Source organism: Bacillus rossius, assembly GCF_032445375.1.
Source record: "Bacillus rossius redtenbacheri isolate Brsri chromosome 9 unlocalized genomic scaffold, Brsri_v3 Brsri_v3_scf9_2, whole genome shotgun sequence".
Taxonomy (NCBI): Eukaryota; Metazoa; Arthropoda; class Insecta; order Phasmatodea; family Bacillidae; genus Bacillus; species Bacillus rossius.
In genome coordinates, this window is record NW_026962013.1 from 23,341,897 (window position 1) to 23,368,826 (window position 26,930).

The window sequence follows — 26,930 nt, forward strand, 5'->3', positions numbered from 1 at the left end:
TGACGTTCGGATCAAAGCAGTGTTATTGTGTTGGAATTCACCGACCTTTCTCTAAACCTTGCGGTGACCATGATCAGGGTGGCAATAAAGCACCGTCTGAGAGCTCAAGAGTTTGGAAGTGCGCTCTTAGCCAGCTAGTGGCTCTTACTCGTCCCATGGGCCCTTTGTGGAAGACAATTGCTGCCAGGTGGTTGCTTGATTGTCACCCTGGCGACACTGGACGAGAGGTGCTGCGAAGCACAAGGGAATGTTCCTCCGTCACACGGCTTTCGCCAAGACTTTCGCTAACAAAATATTTGCTATGGCCAAACAGAACCAAACTTATTAAATTATCTAAAAAGATTTAATGGCGATAATGGTATTTTATGTACGTTGTCTAAGAGTAAGAATTGATTATTAACATATTATGCCACTAATAAAATACAACTTGAAATTGTTTTTTTTTTGTCATTCCAAATTTTTCTTTAAAAATAAAATGTTATTAAGTACAATTAAAAAAAAATAATTCCTTATAAGTTTTGTCTAAAATTTATGCCTATATCTGACAAGAGAGCTCGCCGAAACAAAGATAACTCTAATGGCAGAAATCGTGCATTGGAAAGAGAGAGTAAATGCCCATTAAATTGCACACGGAAAACTAAGAATGAGACACACTATAGTTACTTTCTATCAATCCTTGACGTGAAATTCTTTGCAAAACTGTGTTTGAAAAATTGTTAGGGGTGTTATTTTTGACAAAATAATGTAACAATCATTATTATATAATGAGAATAATCTATACTAATATTATAAAACTGAAGAGTTTATTTGTTTGTTTGTTTGAACGCGCTAATCTCAGGAACCACTGGTCCGATTTGAAAAATTCTTTGAGTGTTGGATAGTACATTTATCGAGGAAGGCTATAGGCTATATTATATTATCAATAACATTAGGGATCCTTACTAAAAGTCCAATTTAGAATCAAATGCGTTAGAGAGGGTTAGATACAACATGCAGTACACGTACGAAGTGTGTGTTGACAATGCCGCAGGCGCTAGAAGTTTATTTCCTATTGCCTATTAACATTGTTGCCACGCACAAGATGCCTTATCATTCTTAATTTTCCCATACAAGTAAAAAAAACCGTGTGATATTAACAACGAAGCAATCAGTACCCTCATAAGAGTTAAATTAGTATTTAAAAACTTTTTATCACTTTAAATCGCAAACCTAAACTATTGTTTTTTTTCCTCTCTCTGTGTTTAATTTGTTTTTTTTTATTTCCCTTTCTTTCAAGTATATATATTTTACAGACTTGAAACTTCACAGTAATGTTCCTTATGTTACGCAGGATGACATTTTCCGAAAATTAGATCCCATGGGTGGTTAAAACCAGGCAACAGTGGGTACTTTGTCTACATGAGAACAGTATTTTGCATTGTTCATGCCTTCTGCGTCTCCATGGCAACGGGCATCGCGCGGCAGTGGCGTACCCACAAGGAGGGGCATGTATAATGAGCGGAGCAAGAGTGATATGCATGTAGACTGCCATAGCGAAGTACGGGTACATCAGTTGTACGTTGCGTGCACGAGTCGGGAAACCATCGGTGCTATTAATTTTCTCTCCGATACATTATACAGCATTGTAATAAATTTTCACTGAATATTTTTAATTTACCATTACTGTAAATGGGAGATGTGTCTTAATTTTTTTTCCATTAGTATAGCCGAGCGAAGCCGGGTCGGGCAGCTAGTAGAGTATATAACAATTGCCAAACTATCAAATTCTTGGATTTCCGTAAAATATATAAACAGACTTGCCTACACATACAAAAAAAAATATGCCGGAAAGCATGACATTAATTGCCACGTTAGAAAATGTAAAAACAAACATGCAAATGTAAAGAAGTATAGAGTTTTAAGAAGGATTTTGCACGTACCTAAAGAATGCAGAGAATGTTAGACAACTTAGACAATCTGATGTTTATGGCATACGAATAATGATAAAAATCGAAATAAATTATTTCCTGAATATAGATTATTTTTATTTTCCCGTTAATAAAAATAATTGTTGCGGTTATTTCTGTACTGAATTCGACGCTCGAGGATTTTATTCGGGGATCTAGAGTTTTCATGCTAAGGTTCGTAAGGGTTAGAAAGTAGTCGATAAAGCTTAATTTACATCCTTTTGGCAGGAAACCATTATATGAAATAGATGGGTCAAGGGTTAGTAAACCTGTTCGAGACCCTCCCTCTGGCTGAAACGACCAGGCGAATGGCAGGCCAGAATGTAAAACGCCTCTAAAAACACACGATCGTGTTATCTCCTTTCTGTAGGGAATCAAGTTAACGGGGTTAGCAGTGAAATATGTACCGTGGTTATAATTATCGAAGGTAATCCAGACCTCCCTACCTTATAAATGCAGAGCGCACAATTACGTTATTCTGCTTTAAAAAAATTTCAATCCTTTAATTACTTACAGCAGAGAAGTATGAGTTTTTTTATAATTCGCCAGGTAGGTATGGCCGACTACTGGGAATTTGAAACAGCTGCCAGAGCCGTATGCTCTAAACGCATGAAAGAGGATAAAGGAAAAGGATCAAATGGGGATATAACGGCAGCAAAACGTTGCTAAATGTTTGCTAAACGTTGAAATCTTAAAAAAACGCTCTACAATAAATACAATTGAAAAATGTTTAGTTTAAAACAACTCCTGTTTAAATATATTAACTAAATTACAGCGAACTTTACTAAATTTAATATACCAATTATAAGTATACACTTTTAACTGTTTGATTATATTTAAATTCTGTAATTAATAGTTAATATAATGAAAAATAAAAACAAAAGGAAATTTTAAAATAAAAACCGTAACAGTGGGTATCAAACCAAGATGGAGTATTGCCAGACAATTCGCTTGATCACTGCGTCACGCCGCTAACGTGTAAAATTCATGAACAGTATCCCTTAAACTCTACTTTAAAGTCTTTAAAGAGCGTCTTCTCGCTTCCCAGGGTCCACACAGGGGAGATACCTTATCACGTTGAGAGGGGCACCTACCTGCTTCGACGCACACAGTTCAAGCCAGACCGATGAACCCCGACTCGGACCTAAGCTCAAGGCTCTGAACTGGCGCGCAGTCTTCTCGTCGTCACAGGAAAACTTGTGAAATTTGAGCGGTGACCGGAACATTACATGGCGGAGAATTGTTGATAGAGGTGTAATGCAAGTCACCTTAAGCGCTTTCAAGAATCTTTTACCGGTTATTCAACGCCTAAAAATTACTCCTAAAACACGACTTTCAGCCGTTTTTCACTCTTATAAAAACACGGTTTCAAAACTTAATCCGGAATGAAAAGTACTTTTCGGCCCTCAGCTGATACTTAAAAGATTTTCGTAAACATGCGCCCCAACTCTGGCAGCTTGAGTAGTTTTTAAATCGGTTTTTTTTTTTTTTCTGGAGTTCTGCACTCCGTGTGTGTGTCCAGGTGGGCGGTGCCCTTCAAGGGCTCCAGAATTACACCCGGGGATATCCCCCTTCCTCCCTGGAACATAATCCCGCCGAAATTAGCCTCGGTCGGAAACGGAGCCGCGCGCTGGCGAGGTATAGGTGCTTCGCGAGCATTTCCGCGGTCGGTCCGGCGACGGGAAGAGGGGTTGGGTCGGAGGAGGAAGGAGTAGCTTCCTCGAAGGCAGTGGCGAGCGAGAGAGATGTAGGGTCGATTAGCACGCCTCGGCTCGACCAACCCGCGGGCATCGAGGTATCGATCCTCTCGCTCCCTCCGACTCGGAGCACACACACACACACACACACGCACCTGTGCCTCCTGCTTGTTATCGTGTGAGCTCGCGCCGATAATGACGGCCCTGGCCTGGCCTGGCCTCTTCGGCGCGGACCGAACATCCGCCGGCTAACGGCTTTGTGACTGACCTCCCGTGCGCAGGAGGGCAAACACGCTGGGACGCGCATCGCCCCAGAGGCAACTCCAAGGTCGACCTCCGCAAACATTTGCCGAGCCGAAAACAAGGCCACGTTACTATCTCGCAGTCCACGCAGTTCGTGGCGCAGTAATGCAGCACACTTACTGCTAAATGTTTTTTTTGACGTGACAACGTCTAATAAATCGATGAACGCCGGCTGCACGCACGAAAAAGTGTCCCGTTACGCGCATTGTCCCGTTACGATGTGTCCCGTTACGCTCATCGTACGCTTGCGCCGCATCTATCTCTCTTCCACTCGATTGGAACAACCATCGATTTGACTTTTTCGAGGCACATTAAACCTGAAACACTCCCATTCGTTTCCTACTTTTCCTATCATCGTCCTATCCTTAACAGAATAACACAGATTGGAAGAAGTTAAATAGCAAACATGTATATAAGTTATAGTTAAAAAAATCTCCTCGTTGTAGTAATAAACATATTTGAATTAATGAGTGCAAATAAAAGTAAATTTATCAATTTAATTTTATATTTCATTTCACTCCTTCTTTGTATTCATACAAAATAGTGATAATTCAATAAAAATGATTCAATTTTATTCATAAAAGTATGCAATAATTTCATCAATGTTATGTTATGACGTTTTGACGTTAAACTATCGTTCGTAAACCGACTTTACAGACAACCAATTTTTTTTTTTATGTGTAACATCGTAGCGCTCGGTACACGGTAATCGGTAGGAGTAATTTCGTGAACGAAACACGGACGTCGCACGGAACGGAAACATTTGACCACGTTGCTGCCAGCTGTGTTCACAATACCAAAGGGAAAACTTTATAGTATTAACTGTTTAATGATTTTTAACAAGAGGGGCAGTAATTTAATAAGATTCTTTGTCAAATACAGTTACAAAGTCAGGGTTTAGTTGTTTTCTTTTAAGTCCCTTTTCGTTCGTTTCATTATACATACAGTTCAAAAATTTCGGTCTGAAAATGGAATTATTCTATAGACAACGTAGTTGCTCCGGCAACGAATTCTAGCGGCGGGTTGTGGAAACTATGAGTGATTCGCGTTCAGAAATTTCGTTGAAAACATAATTTTCGTACCTACATATTTATCACGCTCTGCATTATTGTAAAGAATTCTACGTTAAGTTTCGTGTCTGAGTTTCGTATTGTAATTATTGTATTTGCAACATGATAACACATTGATTTGCTCCTTACCGAGGTAATATGTTACAGCTCTCCGTCGAGTACTGAAAGAATCACATTGTTTTTTTTACAACGACAACATGGACGAATGTTAAAAATTATTTTCCCTTGAATTTGCGAAGAACACTAATGACAATATTTCCAGGGATCATAATATATTAAATTTATTTTATACATTTATACATATTCAGTGATCATCTGGGTGTACGAGCAAAACCTTAAAAAACTGCTCAAATCTGCAGCAAACACTCTTCATCATTCCAAAGGATTTTTACCCTGTTTTGCAATGGAACACTCCACTTGGATGTCGAAGCATGTCGTAGCTTATACGAACATCCATTTGTCTTGATCCTCCTTTTTTTACTTTTAGGTGCATTCATCATCAAGAGCATACGCTGTTTACTTTCAAATTATTATTTTTGGGAGGGGGTATAACCTACTCCACGCCCCTCAAATAGTCCCTCTCTTGAATATTTTCCTGTTTTCCGGTGAAATTTCCGTGACTTTACTGTAATTACCACTAACGAAACATGTCCTAACATACGTAATGTTAGACTACTTTAGGTGAAGTGATTTCTGTAAAGATATCATGTGCAAGGATCTCACAGATTTTGTGAATTTTTGCGTATCTACGTATACTAATAATAAAACTGTTCGAGGTGAAATGTACTATTGGCAATGGCTATTTACATTATTTTTTATAAAATCAAAAATATATTTTTTTTGTCTGTTTGTTCCAGCATCAATTGAAAAATAATTTTTATGAAATTATTTTCTTTAGTAAGGCCTTGGGCAAACTTCAAAACCAGTCTATATAACTACAGCATTCCATCCCTAAGAGACTGAAAAATGCGTTAATTTGGTTTTAAGATAAATAATTACATCTCCAAATGTAATCAAGCATAAGAAAAAATATCGGGTACCAATAACAAACATACGAAAACTACCAAACCACACTTTTACCATTCTGCCAAAATTCAACCCCTAATGGGTAAATTTAGTTTTAAAATAAATAATATCTCAGGATCTAAAAACGCATATTGGGTACCAATAATAAACATACTAATACTACCAAACTTGATTTTACGGTTTTGCGAAATTTATCTCATAAATAGCTAAATTTGTAAGTTTTACAAGCGAGATGAGTGCTATGTCATTACACCGCTTAAATTATGGGAATGTGAAATGTGCCTGGAATGTGATTGTCTTGGAACAATGCGGTTTTGTTTCAAAATTTAAGTTACAATTTAAATAAGTCAGCATTTCAAGTAAACAATCAAAACAATGACTAACAACAGAATCACAATTCAACTGAAATTAAACAAATGAAGATCACGAAAAAACAACTAAAGTAAAAACAAATGTATTTGTTTTTTTAATTTATTCTAGAATCCTTTTTTTAATATTTTTCTTAATATCTTCAAGATGTTTCCTATTTAAAACAATCAATTAATTTAATTTCAATCTCGTAAGATAAACCAACCAAAGAAAAAAATAATAATCTACGAAATTGATTCGTAACGTCAGTTATTATTTAAAGCGCTTAAAAAATTATGATTTTTGCAGTTTTGTTTCCTGATAACCTTTGCAGGACCATAACTTACAAAATTAAAATAAAATTACGTATATACATAGTTCTAAACATGAGTTATGGTCTTAAGTTCATACAAAAATCATAGAAAAATGAAATTTCAGTTTTCCACTAATTTTCTAATTTTCCGGGCGATTTTCAAATTTTTTTTCACAAAAACCTTATCCTGCCTATTTCGAAAAATAAAAACAAATTATCCTAATCGGTCCAGACGTTCTCAAGTAATGCGCTTACCAACAAACAGCATTTAAAATGGTTTGAAAATAAATAAATTATATCTCCGAATAAAATCAAAAATGTATTTGGTACCAATAATAAGCGTACGCAAACTTCCAACCACAATTTTACCATTTTACGAAATTTCTCTACTAGGGGGGGGGGGGGGGGGGGTAAAAAAAACCGTAAGTATGGTGTTAAAACACCAAAATGGCACTTCCAATTCTGTTAGAGCTAATGTTTAGAATCTAAGAAAGAATAACTTGCATGTAGAGTTACGTATTATATAGCCCTATATATATATATATATATATATATATATATATATTTCGTTTATCGAAATTTATCTTTCAGGGGGGTGAAATGGGGTAAGTTTTGATTTAATTAAAAATGTATATGTAACCTCTGAAATGAATTAAGTAATACGTAGATTATGGTAAGAATAATAAAAAATTATACCATTTATTATTTTTTTACCACTTTGCGAAATTCAGGTCCTAAGGGGTGTAAAATGGGTAAGTTTGGTTTTAAGAATAAATGCATATTCCAAAACTACTAAATGTAAGGGTAAGAAATTAAAAATGAACTACAAGCATAATTTATGGAGTTACGAATTGTGTTCTTCCAGTTTTCTGGAATTCTACTTTTAAGGGGGTGAGAAGGGAATAAGTTTAGTAAAATCATGAAAATATCATATATACATAGCAAATAAAACTGGTTGTAAATAAATGAGAATGAATCACTATAATAATTACGTAGGGTTATTTTACAATTTTTCGAAATTCACCACAAATGCAGTTAATCGGGGGAACGTTCGTTTTGATGGAATCAAATAATATATTCACGTAAATTAAGCTGAAGGTGAGAATCTGAGCAAGAATAACGTATACTGTATTATTTGATAGCAATTTTTTTTTAACCTTTACCACTTTTATATATTCAACCGCAAAAGGTGTGAATAGCGGTCCGTTTGGTTTTATTGAAGTGAAAACTTCTATCGGAAGGTTTGGATAGGGAGTAAATTCATGTAAGTCGTCATGAACATGGTCACGTGCCGTGTTAATGATAACACTATATCTGTTCCTATTAGTATAACTTATATAAGTAACTATTATTAATATTAATAATAGAATTTAAAAAATACAAATATAATTTGAAATAAGAAATACTAACTTTGTAAAATATAATTGTGTAACATAAGAAAATATTTTTTGATAAAAATCAGAGACGTTTTCGCAATTTTTACAAAAAAATATTATCACACAACAAATTTGTTTTATCACGTTAGTAAAATAAATCCTAAATTACTATAAAATACGCATTGCATAGTAATTGTAGGTATTAAAATAATAAATAATTATGTTCTTAATTTTTAGGTTATATTACTACAAAGACTCCGTTTTCTTCGTTATTCAAATGTTTGTTTATAGTTTTAAGTTTTCACTTCTGTCGGTAGTCATCATGACTGCTTTGAAATTTTTTATAGAAGTAATATATTTGAAGCTAATCAAGCGAGATGTAAGTTATGCAGCATGACTTATAAAGATGAATAATCTACAAACTCTTTTTAACTACTCCCTTCTACTTCTGAAGGGGTGAAGATTGTAAAAATGGATTTAACATTAAATAATACTGGATTGAATATTTTTGCAATGATTAATCAACGTACCTCAAACTGCCTGCAATGTTTCAATGTTATCTGAAAAATCTTTTTTATGATGTAACAGGGGTGAATATTTATTTTAAAACATAAAAAGAACTTTATGGATCCTCTAGATCAGTATTTGCAGGATCAATTAAAATTCAATATAAATGTAAGTTATTAAAAATATTTTGGGTCACATCTACGGTAACATTTAACTGGATGAGTTTGGTTCTGTTTGGTTAATTGATATTGCTATATCTACTAAAGCTGTATTTCGGAATTTTGACATAGGCATCCCTGTCAGAAAAGAAAAGAAGGGTGAGAAATTCAGAATTTTTGTTTAAGTAATATTAAGTATAACTAAGAATAAAATAATACGTTCAGTAAGAAATATAATACCTGTAATCTACAATTCAAATTAAGATGCTTTTGTTTCTAAAATCTTAAAATATTTAATTTCTAATAAGGTGAAAAGATTTCATTATTCTAAACATAGCTATAACCAAAATATATCAACGTGTAAGTAAAAACTATGAAACAATCCAAATTAAAATGAAACAGGTGCGTGTTTATTTTTTTTTTTTAATTGGCTTCGTCATCGAATGAAAAGGTGGTAGGTGAGATTTCACCAAGGTAAAATATATCCTCGAATACACTAGAACCGGAATCATAAATCACATAGTTAATATATATTCAAAATTTTAAAATGCTCACGCCTAATCACTTTATAAAATATCATTCTTGAACCGGTTTGTAATTATTTAAATATTTTTCTACACCTGACGATTTATTGTGCCTTTTTCTTTCGAAAAAATATTTGAAAATAATTACATACTTTCTTTAGAATGACGCAATATCAGCAACACCCGGGAATTCGTGAGAAAAGCCGTGGCTAATTAGCTCGTCTTATTTATTGCTGGAAATGATGAGGTGCGCCAAATAGCTATTTGTTAGCCTCAAGTCTCCAAACAACCTGTAGGTGGACTTTACCTTAAATAACACGCTGAACAAGACAGTTATGAGGCCACTACAAATTTTATATATATATATATATATATATATATATATATATATATATATGTATATGTATGTATGTATGTGTGTATATATATATATAAAAGAATAACTTTTTAGTGTCCACGAAAATTCTCACCAGTGACTGCAAAATTTTGTTTTTACCAAAAATCGGTATCGCTGAGACTTCAAATCATATATCGCCAACACAAAATATTTGGTAGGTTCTATACTGACAAGAAAATTTTGCGGTGGCGTAGTTTGGTAGTACTTACAGTTGGGCAGGTACCATAACTCGGTCACATGGGGAATGAACAATGTGACTGACTCAAGGGACTAGATGTGACTGAGCAGTTTGTTATTATGTTTTGTTACAAATTTTTTTTGCCACGTATTTTATTTTATTTTATCTGCTATAAACACATAACTAAAAAAGAAAAACATATTGTTCGACACATCGCATCGTACTTAGGCACTTAAATTATAAAGTCATATTTTAGACGTATTCCTTTATAAAATTGGTAACCATACAAACCATTCAACTTGTAGGGTGTGGTCACACTCTGATATCTCCGATAATACCTTAATAATACCTTATGGATACTTCCTTCTACAGATTATCTAAATCAATCATGACAACAGCCAATTTCTTTTCTTCATGATTTTACCACGTAAATTTGCGATGTTCATTCTTATTTGTATATTGCAATGTAAAAAATATTTATTTAGGTAACCACAAAATAAAATATTACGATTATGAAAAGTTTTCAAGGCGTTGAAAATCTTGATACACTTTTCTTAGCGCGTTGCAAAACAAAACATGTGAGCTATTCTTTCAGTAGGCCTACTCGTGAGAGATGTGTAACATCTAACCTTTGGAACGAGAAAATTCATGTGTTCTCATAAGTTTATTTCAAATTAACTTATAATTCGAAACTCCGACTCGACATTTAACTTAGAATTCTTTAAAATAATGCCAATCTTGATAAATATAAACAAATTCTGTATACAACTACATTTCTCGACGCGAAATCACACGTAAGTTGTTTCTTCGCCCGATGCTAGAATTCGTTGCCGGGGCAGCTACGTGACTATCAAATCATTCGATTCGCATAGCGAAATTGTAACTGTGTAAGAGACGGTTCCGATAAAAGAGAAAAGTAAAATACTTGAAAAAAAAAACACAACTGAAGGATTTCTTTTTTTAATACTGCCCATTTTGTTAAAATTCTTTAGACAGTTGAAGCTGTAAATTTTCCATTTTGTCTTTTGTGAACATTGGTTCGCGGCATCCCCCACAGATGGCAGCACCGACTAGATTACGCCTACCAAATGCCGTACACCGAGAGCTAGGCAGGGCGGGATCTAGGGTCGTGCGCCTGAAGAACCAGATCTCTAAGAAGGCCAGAGTTTGGAGGGCAGCAAGCAGACTTGCTCCTCTGAGAAGCGCGCGATGAGCATAGCGCGAAATAATTGACCGGGAAGGAGGGGAGCGCTCGGCTGACTCCTTGCCCCGAGTGTAATTAGGGGCGGATCCTGCGCCGTTGCCAGGTCGTGGAGGATCCTCGGCGGATCCTCGCGAGGATCTTGAGTCCGAGCCGCACCCACGGCGCGGCAAGTGGCTTCGAGCCAGCTGTTCCCTCGGCAGAGGCTGTCGCGTTAAGGTTGTTGTGTCCTGAACTATTTTACTTCCAATATCTCGTGCTTATGGGCGTTAAGTTGGGTTTACGATTGATTTCCTTAAGAATTATAACTTAACATCGAGCACACGATTAAGTCAAAACTACATTTTCCAGTTTATGATTGACATAGAAGTCGTTAATTCTAACCAATCACAGCACAAAACACATGGTCGGCCATTGTTCGAAACGGAGAAGCAGGTTTGAAATAGGTTATTGACAAATGGGATATCTATTTTTCGAAATGGATGATGATTACAAATGACAAATATACGAATTCTAACCCAAAATACTGCCTCGCTCGGTCCAATAATAAGACATAAACTTCCGGTTGAAAGGTTCCGGTTTATTGTGATTGGTCGCTTCCTTTAAGTCTTAACGAAAAATATAAAATATAACCATTTCTGTTAAGTCTTAAGTCATCATATGGTTCGCACACGACCCGTCAAAATTCACACACGACAATCATAAACCATTCCACTAGTTTACATAGAGTCATATGGTAAGTACACGACTAAGTCTTAAGTCTTAATTCTTAATTTTCAATCATAAACCCGCCTTTACTTTGAATAAATTAATCATACAACCATACTTAATTCTTTATAAAAGTTTCTGTTTCACTGAACAAGTACTTATTTAATGGTTTATAAAACGTTTTGTATTAACCGTATTTTATGAAGACTTCATCTTCAATAACTTTGTTTTTAGTTTATAAATCAGTTTTAAAAATTTGTTTACCCCAAAATGCTTTAAAAAACTGAGTTTTTTTGTGGTTTTGGGAAAACGTAATTTTATTAATTATTAATGGTATACAAATTTTAAGTGTTTGAAGGCGAAGACTGTATGCATACAAGATTCCATTCTTTCAGAAAATGGTAGGACTGTCATAAAAATATGCCTTTAAGTTAATGAAAACCGTTAAATAAGCACTTGTTGAGTAGAAAAAATCCTTTTGTAAACAATTTAGTATGGTTACAATTTTAATTTATTTAAAATCTAGAGAAAAAATACGGAATTTAAACAAAATAATTTTTAATACTACCCTATTAAATGCATGGTAATAACCGTGTGACGTAATACACGACCTTGACGTTTTCTAACGGTTCTTTCTAACTGTAGACCCATCGACGCACTGTGATCATGTTTGACATACTATTTTATTTTTAAATTCGGATTTAACGACTTGTGAACAGAGCGGATCCTGGTTTCTGTTCTTCCATGTTTTCCGAAATCACTACAGCCAAATGCTGGCACATTCTTTCCTCATAAACCTGTTTTTTAACGTGTGTTTCATCGTCACTAATGACCTCGCTTTCGACGTAAAAAAAAAAACTACCTGTAGAATTCAAAATACACGGAAGAAACCGGATCTGAGCTCACGGAAAATTAATACACGTATGAAGAAGTCATTCCAGTTGTTTAAAATACATATTCAGCTCTTTCAAGCGAGAAACTAGCAACTTATGTATTAGATTAAAATAAAGAAAGACCCAACTAATAATGCTGAAAGAGATGTACCGTGGCGATAATGCAAAGCTATTAAAAGTTATAAATTAATCATAAAAAATCACCAGTTTTGTCTTGGTGGTTATAAAATATTGGCTCATTAAAGCTGTTAATTTATTGCTTAACCACGTCCCTTTTTTACTAAAACGAGTCGATTTTTTTACTTAAACGCATAGCCGTGTTCAACGTATCAATTTTGGCTTTAGAACATAAGCGAAAAATTATAATTTCCCCAATATTTTATTAATTACAGAAGAACTTTACATGTTTCTCTTTATGAAAAAATGATGCGAGTGAATTTTTACGATGCGCGCTCAGCATGCAACAAATATTCACAAGATAGAAAAAGTTTACATACAAATAAAAATTATATATTTGCTTTTAAATCATTTACTTTAGTGATTGATATTGAAAACTGGTCCATATAATTAAAAAAAATTATTTACTGTGAATATTAATGATATAAATTGTGTTTATAAACATTTTCAAGTGTATTTATATAAGTGAGTTGATGTTACCGTATGTATAATTTATTTGCATTATAAATATTTATTTAATAAATAATTAAAATTAATAAATTAGACTAAACAATCATATTATTAATTTATTATTATTAAATAAAAATGTTCTCAATTTTTTGCTAAATTGGATAATCAATTTTATTTTAATTTTTGATTGAGTTTACACTTTACCAACCTTATTCATAATATCACTCTGTTACTTTTATTATTTTATTTTCATTAATTATTTGCATAAAAATTAAAGTAATTAATTTAAAAATTAAAGTAATTTTTTACTACGCCAAGGAAGTTTAACTTCTAACGGCTGTACTTAAGTACACAGTTAATGCACCCATTTTTTACATACCATGTATACCTATTGATGCAATGATTTTTTTTTTCCACAAAAACGCTGGGTTTATTCTAGGAGAATGAAACAGTCGTGATTTCATTTTGCTTCACTTGTGGGTTCTAGCCGCATCGAAAGTGAAATGTTTCACAGACGTTTCGATCGACCTTGCAGTCACCATCTTCACGCTAGCAGCGTGAAATCTTCACCTCCAACGCGGCTAGGGCCCACAGGCCAAGCAACTTCAGACAGTGGCCGATCCTTATTGCTCCTGTTTTCGTTAACTTCTACGTTATTTCCTTTTCAATCCACTTGCCCAAGGATCTTAGTAATGATTTCTTCGTCCAGAAGGAAACTTATTTTCCTGACATGCAAAAGTGCCATTACCCTCTTTGCAGGAAGCCAAGCTCAGGAGACTCAAATTCGTGCGCCTCGATAAGATTCCTTCCAAATAAGAAAGTTCCTCTTTTCAAGCCGTATTGCTTTTCTGTTCTAGTGGTTTTGCTTTTCAGTGTTGTAAGAAGCTTTTTGGAATACCAAATTAAATTAGACAATATACCGTACCTATTTCCGAAGATTTATTTCTTTTCTTATTTATTTAGCATGAATAAAATTTAGCACCAGGCTGGTTTAAAATGTACTGTTTAAACTGAGAATCATGAAAATTATTGATGGATAATATCTTAGCTCTCGGTATAGGGCATTTGGTGGTAGAAATTCCGTGAATTCGACGGCATTAAAGGAACAGAAATGTTTAACAACCACGGTGCTGCCATCGGTGGCATACAACAGCAATCAATGTTCACAAAAGTAAAGGGAAAATATATAGTATTAACTGTTTACTAAATTTTAATAAGATGTCCAGTATTTTAATAAATTTTCTTGTCGAAAATGAGGTCCAATGTCGGGGTTTAGTATTTTTGAACCCTTTTTAGCTTTTATCGAAGCCGTTTCATTATATAGTTTTAAATTTCGGTCTGTTAATCAAATGATTCAATAGTCGACAGAGCTGCTCCGACAGTGAATTCTAGCGGCTGGTGCGGAAACTAAGTGCGATTCGCGTCCAGAAATTTAGTTGAAAACTCAGTTTTGGTATAGGTATTTATCATGCTCGGCATTATTATAAAGAATTCTACGTAAAATTTCGTATTCGAGTTTCGTATTATCAGTGTATTTGCAACTTGAGAACACTTAAATTTGCTCGTTACTGAGGTTAGATGTTACATATCAATGACGAGTATTGAAAGATTCGCTAATTTTTTTTTAAATTTAATTTAACACCAAATAACCTCGCAGCTCAATAAATCACGCTATTGTGTGGAGGAATAATATACAAAAACGAACGTAAAAACTTTAATCTGTTCTAATAATGAAACAGTTCGAGGTTAAATTTTGAACAAAGGATGAAAAAACAATTGGAGATGGCTATTTACATTATTTAGAATTCAAAAAAAAAATTTTTCAAATATTTGTCGGTTTTCTGATTGTCTGTGTGTTTGTTTGTCTGTTTGTTCAATCATCAATTAAAAATTACTTGTCTGATTTTGATGGAAGTTTATTTATCAGTAAGGTCTTTGGTTACATTAATTAAAGAATATATTAATTACATAATTCCACTTCTAAGATGGTGAAAACGGGGTAAATATTGTTTTAAAATAATTAAATAAATTTCTGAAACTAATCAAGGCTAAGATAAAGATATTTAGAATCAATAATAAACATATCCAAACTTCCAACTCTATTTTACTATTTTGCGAAATTCAGTTCCTAAAGGATGTAAAATACTCAAGTATAATTTTAAAAGGAAAAATGATGTTTTCCAAATCTATTATAACTAGAGGTCAGAAGCTAAGAAATAATAACATGCAGGTAGATTTAAGTACTGTATTTCTCCGTCATATGTCAAAATTCGTCCTTTATGGAGTTAAAAAGGCGATACATTTGTATTTATAATATTAGTAGGGACATCGCTTCTTATGAAACATGGTTGGTTAAAATCGGCTGACAAGGACTCTCATTTCCAGCGGGAAGCCACCGTTACTGCGTCTATAGACATGCAAGGTCGGAGCTAGTCTGGTTTGAAAATATTGTTATTGGGTTTCATTCGGGGAAGCAAACGGAACATTTTACAAAAAAATTAATCACCCAGCTTTGAGAAAATTATTAAAGTCCAGGCGGTTTCGAATGTTCACTCGTGCGCAGTATTTCAGTTTCCAACACTTTTCATTCTGTGATTAATCACTGCAAGACTGGACCATGTCCTACAATTTAAGGAGTAATTTTTTCCCCCAAAATATTTAGGATTTAGGATCCCACCACAGACTGCTGAATTATTAGACTCGCTTTAATTAAACTGGAATTATAATAACAGAGTGGTTTTCACAGTATATTACTATGCTAGCTTTTCCCCCGGGACACAAACATCGCGAATTTTCATCTGTTATCCCACGGTTCACCTTTCCCAAACTCACTTACCAATTTCTTCCATTCCTCCTTTTTTTTTCTTCCCCTCCTTCCTCACTTCTCCAAACTCCCATTTACTCGACGCACATAATGAGATTTTAGAGAAAACAATGGCGAAATTTTTTTAATCTTAATGAGAAGCCCAAATTACGGCTGTGTTTCTTATTTTTTTTATCAATCCTCCCACAAATGAGACATTTCTTTCAAAAAATAAATTGCTTGAAATTTTACCGAACATAAATTAAGGGCCACCACTTACGTTATTGAAAACAACAGGACACTTTAAACTGCAGTACGCAATATTTAGGAGTTAAAATATAAACAAATAATTTTTTTAATGTATTTAATTGTTATAGTTTTAAAGAATAGTAGAATCCCTGCCTTGCGTCTTATGCCTTAGTGAGGTGGACTTTATCCCATGATCACAGAGTTATAAATCGAGTACATGCTCTGACTTCTTCATCACAGAGACCGGTAAAAATAGCTTAGCGGGACTCCTGACGGCGTAGTAAATACAAATACAAATACACCGTTTTCGTAAGCAGAGTGTTGTGTGATACCTCAATGGGTTGGTAAGAATGGCGTTTTCGATTATATTTTTTAATGGGCCCCGTAAGTGCACATAAAATCCCTAAAGAAAGTATAAGACCAGAAAGAAATTTAATAAAATAACTTTCTAGTTAAAAATTTTTAGCACTTTTATAATTTTTTTTTTTTTTTAAGTGAACGATATGTAAATATATCTAGCCATTCAACTTTGCAGTCCGAAGTTTGGAAATCCATATAATTGTACTACATTCAGAATATCAAGCATAAGGGAGAATAAGGAAAACTTTATATTGTTAGCAATTTTGAAATTCTGGAAAATTCAATGAATAGTTAAGGAAATATCTTTAGTTGAGAGGACTTTCATGAAAATTCTGTGCTAAGGCTAATACTGTATAGCTAGTCCGTTAATTGTGCCATGCAAATTATCACTTTTTGTTGCAATGCTAGTTTGCCGAGTATATTTAAGTGTTGTTTGTTGTTTGTTTTGGCGTGTTAAGGGGCGTGGTGGTGTCCAGATCCGCGACCTTTAATGATGTCACGGCCGAGCGAGCGTCAAGGTCACCATATTGCGTGACGTCATTTCTGCACCACAATTTTAAATTGCCTTTACCTTAATCCTGGCCGCCACATTGAATTCAGTCGTATTCAATATAATTTAAACTATGACCAAAAATTGATGATATAGCACTTATGTAATCAACTTTTAAGACCCCGTTCAGAACGTGATGAGTACAAAACCCAATGATTCTATTAAAATATTTCACATAGTATCCTTCGTGCGCAATATTTACCAACATACTGTCTCCCACCTCTACTACCAGGAAATATATTATTCCTACCAATGTGATGTCACAGTGGCCAAATAAGCCGCCATATTGGATTATATTTCCATCTGCTTAAGTAATCTACTCCGTCAACATCTCGCTTTAATTTGTGTTCGCTATAGCACACTAGTGGGTATCCCCAGACCGATAAACACCATACCGACCGCCAACTTGTCAGCAAGCTTGACCCACCACGAAAATCAACTATAAAATTTGTAAAAAAAAATTGGTTGTCCGTAAAGTCGGTTTACGGACGATAGTTTAACGTGACAACGTCATAACATAACATTGATGAAATGATTGCATACTTTTATGAATAAAATTGAATCATTTTTATTGAATTATCAATATTTTCTATGGATACAAAGAAGGAGTGAAATGAAATCTACAATTTAATTGATAAATTTACTTTTATTTGCACTCATTAAATCAAATATTTTTTTACTTTAACGAACAGATTATTTTAACTATAACTTTTATACATGTTTGCTATTTAACTTCTTCCAATCCGTGTTATTCTGTTAAGGATAGGACGATGATAGGAGAAGTAGGAAACTAATAGGAGTGTTTCAAGTTTAATGTGCCTCGAAAAAGTCACATCGATGGTTGTTGTTCCAATCGAGTGGAAAAGAGATAGATGCGGCGCAAGCGTACAATAAGCGTAACGGGACAAAGCGTAACGGGACAATAAGTCGTCCTTTTTCGTGCGTGCAGCCGGTGTTCATCAATTTATTAGACGTTGTCACGTCAAAAAATTCAAATTTTCCTAATGTGTAACATCTTAGCTCTCGTGAATGCGGCGGAATTCAAGGAACGGAAATGTCTATGCTGCCATCTTGTGGCTGGATGGCGGAAACCAAAGTTCACAAATACAAAGGAAAATGCTGTAGCATAAAGAGTTTAGTAAATTTTAACAAGATGGGCAGTATTTTAGTAAAATTCCTTCTCGAAAATCAGGACAAAAACCGGGGTTTCGTATTTTTTTTTTCAAGCCTTTATTACTTTCATTCGAGCCGTTTCATTACAAAGTTTAAAATTTCTGTCTGCTAATCAAATCATTCAAAAGTAAAGTAGAGAAATATGCTCGGGCAGTGAATTCTAGCGGCGGGTGCGGAAACTACGTGTGATTCGCGTCCAGAAATGTAATTGAAAACACTATTTGCGTATACATTTATCACGCTCGGCATTATTTTAAAGAATTCTAGGTGAAATTTTGTGTCCGAGTTTGTATTTTAAGTTTATTTGCAACTTGAGAAAACATGAATTTACTCCTTGGCTTACTGAGGTTAGATATTACACATCACTGGCGAAAGCATGAAAGACTCGCTCACGCTTTTTTATTTTATTTCAGACAACCAAAAATTTATTTGTCAAGTTACATTGCATGTTTCTTCATTCCTTATCCACCACCATATTGAAAATCGATCAATATCTGCCAAAAATTAAGAAAATTTAGAAATTATAAAAATGTTTATTAAGAATATGTTAGTTTGGAATGTATTAGAGACCGTTGTTTGATTCCTGGTCAGCACAAATTAATAATAGACCTATATGCTAAAATTTATTATTACGAACATTTTTGACGCGCAAATTAATCATCCTCACTATGAACGACTCAATTCAAGGCAACATTAGGCATCCTAAACGCCAATACACGACGTGTCTTACGACACACTTCACCCTTGCTATAGAATCAACAGTTTCCGAACCCTGGTACCTTTGGCACACTATACTTTCTTTTGCGAAGTAAAGCATTTGCAGTCTCGGAAACGTCATGATCCATTTATGAAAATAATTACCCATCAAGGCTGTTTTTAGAGAGAGGAGACATGTTGCAAAAATATATCTGAATAAGTCCAAGAGCACGAACGCAAGGAAGCGTGAAAAAGCGATGAATCTTCATCAAACAAATGGCATTTCGGGAAGTAACCAGTCTAGCGGAATGAGTACTGCCGAGTCCTGGTATATTGAGGAACAAGGGGGGAAAAAAGAGGATTCACTTCACTTTTTTCTGTGAATTGAGGTAAGACAGAGAAGGAAAACGTAGCGAAGCTTCTTGATAATTAAACCCGCGGAGTCAAGGATTAGAGAGGAACGGAGAGAGGCGATGAAGACCGAAGCTCAGAAAGCTGCGGGCGGGAAGTCACGCACAGAGCTCGACTTAAGGGATTTATGGTCTGAAAAGGAAACATGAAACATTATATTCTAACAACAACGGTGTTTTAAAAAAAACACATTAAAAGCAAGCTACCAGTATGTATATTGAAATTCAGGCACATGTAAAAAAAATTCCGTTTTGACTGGGCCCGTGGACGCAGATATAACTTTCCGGAAACTCCTGGGACATTTTAGAAATTTCTTGAACATATCCTGGAAGGGATATATATATTTATATTGGTCCTTCAACACTTATGGTTTCGTCCCATTAACTAATGATTGGTGTTATCGAAAAACCTTTTAAACAATTTAGACATTTTGGCAATAACTTAGAACAGTTGAAATATTTTTAATATATTTTTTTTTAAAAGATTTTTCAGTTTTTTTTTTAAAAAAAACTCTTTTTTTTTTTACTCACTCTGTCCGACATTGCCCAAAAACAAAATCAACCGAGATTTTAAATCAAAGTTTTATGTATCAATCTGGAAGTAATGTGTGCAAAATTACTGCAGATATCGTGACCATTTACGTGATATATTTTCTTCTGTACTGTCGTGGTGTCCATAATACCTGTTTAGTTTCATCGTTGTATCCATCTGTTCGACATCAGCTGCCTTAGCCTTGTTCTCGTTGTGTATATGTTTTCATTTTTTATCTCTTATTTTGCATTCTTGATTTTTTTTTCATGACTGAGGATGCAAAACTGCAATGGCTTATGTCCCGAAAATTCTATTCAATCGTTCATAGTTGTGGTGAAACAAATAATTATAAATATTTCTTTAATTCTACCATCTTCTCTGTTGATTTTTATGTGGCGGGAACAGGTAAAGTAATATCTAGACTAATTTGTTTTTGCCATAATCATGAATGGTCACCGTATATGTATTAGTCACAGTTAGGGCTGCTGCGCCTAATTAGCAGAATCACTCTGCTTGATCAATCTCTCCTCCAATCACAGCCACACACACGTACCAGACACAACTGGGAAGTGAATGGCATTATATAAAATATGTGTTTGAACACCAGGCCTTAGCCAAGTATATGTTTGTCCATCAAAAAAAGCTGCAAAAAATTTATCCTCCTTACTTTGATTATCATGTTATTTTTTATTTCAATTAAATTTGTTAAGTATTATTGCTGTATAAAATAAAATGTATGATTTCCAACTGAAACATATTTTATTTTAGTGTTCGTCTGTGACATTCTTTTGATGGCTGTTGACTGCTAGAATTTCTTTTGAATTCTCAGGCCTATTACGTTTTTTTTCCTGTAAGTAGTTTTTTTTAATTTAACTATGTAGAAACTGTCATGTTTTGTTTTTTTTTTCGTTTACTCGTGCTAGGCAATAGAATAAAAGTATATTCAAGAAAACTCAAGGCAAAGAACATGTTTTATTTACGGTTCACCTTCAACTGCGACAGCGCTATAATTTCCAGGTGTTTCGGGAGAAACTCGGGAAGAGGAGAACTTCCGCGGACGTGAGGAGTTATGGCTCTGGAGAAGTTTGACCCATGACACGGTAGTCCCTCTTGAGAGAGAGAGAGAAAACAAAACAAAAAAAAAATACTCGCCGCTACGTCTGGAAGGCACGCCAGGGCGCAGTAAAACCACCCCGCCGTCCGTCCATGCACGTCTCGATGTTACAGTTCCTCGCATCGAACTCTCTGGACAGCCATTTCCGCGAAGCGAGAAACGCGATGCATTCCAAGAAGAGAAGTACACACACGAACAAGTCCCGACTTACGGGCAGCAACTTCATCAAAGTATCCACCAAAAAACTGTAAACTAAATGAATGTATGTCTTCTGAAAAATAAACAAGCACATTCTAATATATATAATGTACGGAAAATTTTCTGGGGAAATCTTAACCCTTTACAGTCTTTTCATCCACTGAAGTAGACAATTTGTATCTCAATGACACATGGAGTTCATCAAACCTTGAATGTGTGGGTTTAAGGTGTTCCTAAATTCTAGTGGACATCATATTTTATGGATATGGAATAAAATATTTTCATTTTACCTTCATTAATTATTATAAAATAAGTATACATTAATATTATGATTATAGCGTAAGATTATTTCCAAACAAAAAAATTACAAAAAAATTAATTCGGTTGGGAGGGGGGGGGGGGAAGATCGAGTCTTTCATTATTCGCCAGAGATGTGTAACATCAAGTTTCGCTAACGAGCAAATTCATGAGTTCTCATGCTGCAAGTAAACTTAATATACGAAAGTCGGATACGAAATTTAACGTAGAATTCTTTATAATAATGCTAAGCATTATAAATTTACGCAAATAGTGTTGTCATTTCTGGACGCTAATCGCATGTAGTTTCCGCACCCACCACTATAATTGTGTACTAGAGCAGCTATGACGACTATTGGATCATTCCATTTTGCAGAGCGAAAGGATAAACTATGTGTGCCTATCTGGGCACACATGCGGTGAGCAGAGATTCAGAAGTAACCACGTAATTTCAAAACTGCTTAAAGACTGTGCATGAAAAAAATTAAAGAATGCGTTGAGAGTTGATGAATATGTCTATTTCGTATTTAGGTTTTTTAAATTTAATTTTATGAGAGTGAAAATGGCTAATCCGCGTGTTTTCAAAATATTTTTTTGAACATTAAACGCCCGGTACAGATACTTTAATGCACCCAAGGGCCTTGCATTAGACATTTAGCTTCATTTCTCGCCATCTAATGTTATGGTTACCGCTCAAAATTTCATATTTGTCCTATGTACGACGAGAAGACTGCGCGCCAGTTCAGAACCTTGCGCTTAGAGGCGATACCACGCTAAAAGTACCAGCGAGCGTCGCACTTATCATCCCGGCTCACTAACACAGATACACACTTGATTAGGAATTGGAGGGAGGGGGGCCTTTAACGTAACACCGCCATTCCAATATCCTTAAAGGATGATTTCTTTGGGAGGGGGTGGGGAGGGGGTTCCACGCGGGGAAAAACACCGACCAAAGCTAATCCCAATGACTCAGACCTGTACCGATCGATCCCTCGCCCTCCCCCATTTTTTCCCTCTTCACCATAATCGTGTGGCGTAGTTTCTCCCGCGAGGCGCTCCGTTACGTATTAGCTCGTGATTGGGCGGGACGGGCTTGAACAATGCACGCTTCGCGCACGAAGCCGCTGGCTAACGCCGACAATTCAGGATGGGTCGAAGCTGCTCATACCCTTCCCTCCTCCTCGTCTTCCTTTTACTCTGCTGGTACGCTTTGTCCTCTTCCTCCTTCTCTTCCCCTTCTACTCTCCGCCCCTTTTTACTCTCGCACCTCTACTCTCCTCCTTCCACCTTCCACCTTCTCCTCCCCTCCTCCTCTCCTCCTCTCCTTTTCATTCACCTCTTCCTTCAAATCTTCCTCTTGCTCTTCTCATCTACTCCTCCTCTCCTCCTCCCACCATTTCCTTTTTGCCACAAATTAATTTTAATAAATGCCCACTAGAATTAGAATCATCGTTCACTGTAATTTCAAATTATACACATCTTAAAAACAATTGAGGTAGTTAGTTACATATCTTAAATTTAAAATTAAATATACGTTTTTTTCTTCCAAATTTCAAGTATTATGAAACACTACTTATAGATATAAAAGTTTAAATAAAAAACTCGATAAAATAAAGACTGTAACGTGAGGATGGTGTAACATCTGGGACGTCTAAAATCATTCAGTGCCTTGCACTAAGAATGACACGACCTTGACATTCTTCCACGGTCAAGGCCGATAAAAATTCCCCACACGCACGCTACCAAGAGCGTCAATCACACAGCTGCCCGAAACCAGCTGTCTACACTCGCTTCCCCGAAGCCTGAGTCCCCACCCCCTTGAGCATGCAATGTGAGATTACAGAAATTTAACCAACACCTTATCATCATCCAAATCTTATAGAAAAGTACCTAATGGATAGCGATTTAAAAAAATATATCATTTAAACTTTAAGCTCACTTTTTGCAGTTTATTAAATTCGATTACATTCGAGAAACCGTCAATGGCTTTTGCGAGATACTTCACAATGCCATTTTATGCACATGTCAAACATTTTCTTAACTTCGTATATTATCTTAACTTCGTATAGTATCTTAACTCCGTATAGTATCTTAAATTCGTATAGTATCTTAACATTTCTTCATAACTACAATTAACTATATATATACAGGCCTATATATAATGCCGAAAAATAATGTTAAAAATATTGTAAATAAAATACATGCCTAAAAATTGCACAAAAAGTTCACGTTAATATAAATACGAGATATAAAAATAATAGCGTTTATTTCATTACCAGGCTAAATAGTTTTTTTTTTTTTTTTTTTTTTTTTTTTTTTTTTTTTTTTTTTTTTTTTTTTTAGGAATCTAACATATTTTCTAAAGTATTACAATTTTAATGGAGCTCTCCTTTATCAAAGTTTGTAAGGCCTTTTCTGTTCATAATGAAAGTTCAACTCAATTATTAGCACAAATGCCCAACTGTATGTTTTCACGCATACTTCGTAATTAATAGTTACATTAATTCGTATACTTCAAATTTACCGTTTGTGCACACAGTATTTTCATTATACCCGGAATCATAACGCCTGCCCATTTGACTGTTTCCACTTTGTCTCAATTTGTAGAGGTGGAAAACATAATTTAATATCATCGCTAAACCTTTTTCTCCGTTTGCAAGACAGCTTATTCATAAATGTTCGCTAGCAATAAAAACGTCCGTAGCAAAATTCGGTAACCAATATACACCTGTTAAATCTTGTAGCTAATCCATTGGAAGCAACAGCATGCTTCCGCCGATAATTCGCACCGCAGCACACACTGCTGTCCTGATACATCTTAGGGCACACTCGGCTCGTTCCGAAAACAACCAAAGCGGGAATATTTATCAAGCATGCCTCGGGAAAGAGCAAATTACAACCAGAAAAATAACCTAATTATTTTAAAAATTGCACAAAAAGATTACTTTAACCAGACTATAAAATTAAGAGAAATAAAAATTAACATTACTAAAAATATTAAATAGTAATTAAAAGCAGGTACTAAAGCGTATTTAAATTTTGATTGACAACCTAGGTAAAAATTTACCGGGCAACTGGTAACAAGAACTGAGAATGAAACTGAAAAAAGATAAACATTTTATAGTTTGAAGGAATTCGGAGGCAAACGAGTATAAATGGGTTTTTCTGGAACTACAATATAATAAGTTTTGTTAAATGACTGGATGTCTATCACATGTTATTTCACACAGCTTTTTATTCAGCGACAACACTCTAGGCAATGTTCCCCAATTTTTTCTCCGGCTCAGACCCTTCAATCTTTTATTTTCTTCCCAATTTTCTGAAATAATTTATAAAAGAGTTTTTTTCCAGTTGATTCAATATATCATTTGGAAAAAAAAGGGGGGGGGGGGGGGATCTGCGATTGTTCACCATTGAGTAAAATAAAATCGTCAGTTGTGTTTGACTGATGATTTGACGATTTGCGCCATCCTTATATGTTTTTTTACATAAAGACTCTCTATAACCCTGCAGGCATTTGATGATTTTTACGTCAAAGAATGGTGGCTATCAAATTGAGCGCAATTTTGGTATTTACTCTTTACAGCTACGCACAAATAGGATATACTAAGGCGACGTGGGCGATGAACTATAGCAAATTCTGCCCCAATATTGAGTATCTCATATGTAGGTATATCACGCTGAATCCACCCGGGAGTTAATTGTGTTGTGATGCCCTTCCAGACTCACTAGACCATCTTCTTGGGGATTGGAGGTCTTCGTTTCGATTGTGCACTGGAGCAAAACATTTCCATAGCCTGCTTCCTGACGGGTTGGATAATACTCCAGCCGTCCAGAGAGTGCATTCTGGATAACGATGAGGTTGCAGAGTGGGGTTGTACGAAAACACGAAGAAAAATTAAGACGCAATTTTGTAGAAAAATTATCAACTCTCTCCCTAAACATCGTTCTCGCCAACTCGTCTTGGTACCAAAGCACTACGTAATTCTCCGCTTGGCCAGTCACAGCTAAGTCCATATTTTCCCCCTCCACCCTTTCCTAGCCCTTCCCACATCACCCGCTGTCTTATATTGCTGCAGTATATTCTTCCCCTTCCCGTTTATACGTCTTCCTTTCTTTTCATCTTGCTGGCTCAAGCAACGCGTCACACCCTTCTTTCCCACGATGCATTATTTTCTCTCTCTATGTATCGCTCCCTCACTTCATGGCCTCGGCCTTTGCTGGTGTCGTTACATTGTTATATTTTCCTTTTCCTTGCTTCTTCTACTTTATTCTTCGACTGGCCGGAGCTACTTCCCCCCTTTTTTTATATTCTCCGTAGTAACGTTTCACGGCACAGTTGCTACCTCTCATACGTCAAGCTCAATGGCGTCTGGAAGTTCATTCTCTCATATTCTAGCGTTCTCTCCATTTCTCCTCTTCACCGCCATACATTCCCCTTAGCTCTGTTCCAACGTTTGAACTCAGGATTTATCGATTTGCGTGTAGCAACGCCCTACGCCTAAGTAATTAAAATTGCTAAAACGTGATGTTTGCATGTGTGTATGGTATTCAGTACGAAGCATACTAAATGGTCAAAAGGAATTAATTCTAATAATCTGATGTCTGTCACACAGACGAATTTTGTCGCACTCACATCACAGATGTGTCGAATGTTAGTAGCTAGGATAGTACCGTATTCGCGTAGAGTCCTTTTGCCTAACGCCCATCGCGACATTTTGCTTAATGGTTAGTACTCTTAATTATTATGCTTATACAAATAATCATTTATAACACATCAATATTTAATTGTTTATAAAAAAAATTCTACTGAACAAGATTTTATTAATGGTTTTGAAGAAGTTAATGGAAATTTTTATGTTAGTCCTAGCATGGACTAAAATCATGAAATCATGTGGTATACAGTTTTAGATAAACTTTTATTATGTATCCTTCGTCTTAAAACGCTTTATTTTTAATTAATAATTCTTAAATCAGTAAAAGTTAGGATTTACCGAAACCACTGAAACCTCGGTTTTTCGGGGTTCGGGGGAAACCTTTTTTTTAATTAACTTACGAATGATTTACTTAAAATAAATAATTGTAAGGTGAAGGCTACATACGAATGGTTAATTCCAAAACTGATTTCCAGACATGCGAAAATTGACATTAAATTTTGGTTTTGAGTTAGTAAAAACCATTAAATAATGAATTTTTTTAGTATAAAAAAGCCTTTTATGAACAATTAAATATAATAACGTTATGAATTTATTTAATATCATGTGCAAAATCAAAAA

General features: G+C 35.1%; 1 protein-coding gene across 1 annotated transcript in view; it reads left to right on the forward strand.

Moving 5' to 3' along the window:
* The window catches only part of LOC134542761 (potassium voltage-gated channel protein Shaw-like), a 391,400-nt gene that overhangs the window by 325,623 nt on the left and 38,847 nt on the right, over positions 1 to 26,930 (forward strand). The gene's annotated exons all lie outside the window — the stretch shown is intronic.